At 43.9% G+C, this 3,405-nt stretch overlaps 1 protein-coding gene across 3 annotated transcripts in view; it reads right to left on the bottom strand.

Moving 5' to 3' along the window:
- The window catches only part of GMDS (GDP-mannose 4,6-dehydratase), an 806,940-nt gene that overhangs the window by 233,497 nt on the left and 570,038 nt on the right, over window positions 1-3,405 (bottom strand). The gene's annotated exons all lie outside the window — the stretch shown is intronic.

Genomic DNA, 3,405 nt, shown 5'->3' with positions numbered 1-3,405 from the left:
AGAATTTGAAATTTTTTTTTTTGTAATGTGCATGATTGAGTCACTATGCAGTGTGTGTACTGGATGGGAGATTGCATTTTGTGTGTTGTGATGATGTTTAGGGAAGGAATGTAAATTGAGTTACAAAAAAAAAGTTTCAGGAAAAAAAATATATCTATTCAATGACTGCAGTAGGATATGTAGCCCCAGCTAGGTGCTACTTTATAGGATGCGTAAAGTTAGACTTGTGCTCATGGAAATTTTTAAGAGCTTTTTGCTGGAACCAGCAGATGGTATAATGGTTAGGTTGCTGGACTCCCACATAGCCGACTGCGGTTCACCAGTTCAACCCAGTGACTTGAAACTCAAGCCAGGCATGTGTGCGTGCATGCCCAAAATCCCAAAAGGAGATTGGAGGAGAAGGGATTGCGGCATAGCCATTTCCCCCTGGGGGGTGATTTCTTGTTTTCTGTCTCTCTGTCTGGCAAGTGCACACACCTTATGGCAAAATATATATATATATATATATATTAAAAAAAGAGTTTTTTGCCACAGGGCATGTGCACTTACTGGAGAGGAGAGAGAGACAGTGAGAGGGAGAGCAAGAAATCACTCCCTCAGAGGGGAGGGCCGCACTTCAATCCCTTCTCTTCCATTTTCCTCCTGGGATCTTGTGCATGCATATCCATATCTGGTACGATTTTCAAGCTACTGGGTCTGGGACTCAAACTGCAGTGGGCCAAGTGGAGTCAGCGGTGTAACCACTGCAATAGTTGGCTGTTTTTTTTTTTTGTTGTTGTTGTTGTTTTTTAAGAGGTTTTTGCTATAGGGGGTCTGCGATTGAGGTTTTTGCTATAGGGCGCATGCGCTTGCCAGACACACAGAGAAAGACAGAAAGCAAAAAATCACCCCCCAGGGGGGATGGCCACACCGCAATCCCTTCTCCTCCATTCTCCTCTCGGGATCTTGGGCACTCATGCACACGTGCCGGTGTGAGTTTTAAGCCACCGGGTCCGGGATGTGAACTGCGGTTGACTACATGGGAGTCCAGCGACATAGCCATTACGCCAACTGCTGGTCCCAATAGTTGGCTGTTTTTAAGTGATGGGCATTTATATCTTCAACTTCTCAGAATTTTCTGAAAAAAAAAAAAAGGCTTAGTCTTTTCTGTCTTTATGTGAAAAATAAATTTGTTTATGTATTTTTAAATTTCCAGAGGGCACGGGAACTTGCCAGAGAGACTGAGAGAGGAAGATGGAGAAAGCACTCCCCAATGGGGTATGGTCACACCACAATTCCTTCTCCTCCATTTCATCAACCTGTGCGATTTGGGGCATACACAAATGTGTACCCAGTATGGTTTTCAAGCCATCAGGGCCGGAACTTGAACTGAGGTTAACCATGTGGGATCCGGTTCCCTCAACCAGTAGGCCATAAGGCTGGCCCAAAGACATTTAATTTCAAGAAATAAAAAATAAAGGGGAGCTGGGAGTCATGTGAGGTTTTTATGGTCACATTCTACTGAGCAACTCAACATATATTCTGTCACCTCCTTTGCTGTGCCTTGGGCATGCCTCTGTGCTGTCATCATTTTGGAATAACACGGGTAACCAGGGAAGTAAGCAGGTTAGACTGGAAGACTTGGTACCTCCATCCATCTGGACACTGGAAACTGACACCACTCAAATCCCTTCACCATTCATGGAGGGCAACTAATGAATACCATCATTTCTCTGTTTCTTTGAGAAAGTCATAGGCCAGCCGTTGTCTTTCTTTAAACAAATTGTGTTAAAATACATAGACTTTCCACTTAAATCTAAGACATTCTTACTGTTTTGCAGATTTGGGTCCCACACAGATTTTGTAAAATCTTAATATCCTCTTTTTTTTTTTTTTGAGAAATTTTCGCTATAGGGCGCGTACGCTCGCCAGACAGACAGAGAGAGACAGAGAGACAGAAAGCGAGAAATCACCCCCCAGGGGGGATGGTCACGCCGCAATCCCTTCTCCTCCATTCTCCTCTCGGGATCATGGGCACGCACACACACGCGCCCGGCGTGAGTTTTTTTAAGCCACCGGGTCCGGTACGCGAACCGCGGTCGACTACGTGGGAATCCAGCGACATAGCCATTACGCTAACTGCTGGTTCCCAAATCTTAATATCCTTTGTACTCAAAGAATGATCTGTAGTCCTGCAGTACTGGCATCACCTGAGAGTCAAATACACAAAATCTCAGACTCGATCTTGGACTTAACATAATGGAAACCTGTGTTTAACCCGATCCCTGGAGAACTGCTTCGGTTCATGTCTACTTCCTTCCCTGAAAAATGGTTAACACAGGAAATACGCAGATACGAGGGTGAAGACTGACACTCCTCTCCACCAAGATCTGCCAAGTCCTGGGGGAATGTGGCCCAAACCTCATCAACTGAGGAAGCAACAAGAACATCTGTAGGCAGCTATCTGGGGATGGGTCACAGATGATAGATGAGGTGTCAGAGAATCACTAGTGTGAAAACAAATGGCTTTAGACACGAATTCTAGGCACTTTTTATCCTGGAAAATTTGGCATGACGAAAATAAAGCCCATTACTGACGGACACCCTCCCATGTGCCAGGTACCAATCACTACGAGCATTTCCCTAAACCCCAATCTTCACACCATTGAAATAGGTTGGACCGCAGGAGGAATGGAGGTCAGACATAATCACTGTTCTAACACCACGAACTCCTAGCCGGCCTGGGGATCCAACTGCCACTTCAAAGGTGACACTCCTTCCATGAGGCTTCCTTAAAGTTCATGCTGCTATGGGGAGTGTGTGAAACGTTTTTTTTTTTTTTTTAGTGTGGCAATGCTAGAAAGAAAAATGATCTTGCATGTAAATTTTGTTATTTCTGTATTTCTTCTTGAGGGACTTCCAAATTTATTGCTAAAGGGTAAAGTCAGTTCGTGTTGAGAAATTAAACACATACACATATACCAGCTCCATCTGGGAGACCCCACTTCCACCGTGTATGCTAAACCATCACTCTTGTAAGAGTTTTCCAAGATCGTAATGACAGTAATACTTCTTGGACAGAGGGGGATGTTAAGCAAGCCTCTGCCCATGATGCAAGGATGCGCATGCGGCAGCCATGTGTAGACGACTGAACGAGTTTAATGAGATGTTCTCTGGAAGAAATGCACATTTGTGGAACACTTTCTTCCTTGGAAGATGGAGGAGGGATGGCAAGGGGGTATAAAATGCCTTCTTCATTATAAAACACAAAGTGTTCTCTTCAGACTGCTCACCATGAATAATGAACCAGGGAATTAAAAGCTTTAAACCTGTTAAAGAAGCAATATTAAGTTTGGTATAAATATAGCTAAAATAATCCAGACAGTTTTATGACCTTACACCCCAAATAAAGGTGAAATGCTGAAT

This window comes from Tupaia chinensis, unplaced genomic scaffold, assembly GCF_000334495.1.
Source record: "Tupaia chinensis unplaced genomic scaffold, TupChi_1.0 Scaffold000090_1, whole genome shotgun sequence".
NCBI lineage: Eukaryota > Metazoa > Chordata > Mammalia > Scandentia > Tupaiidae > Tupaia > Tupaia belangeri.
This window is presented reverse-complemented; position numbering and strand designations above follow the sequence as displayed.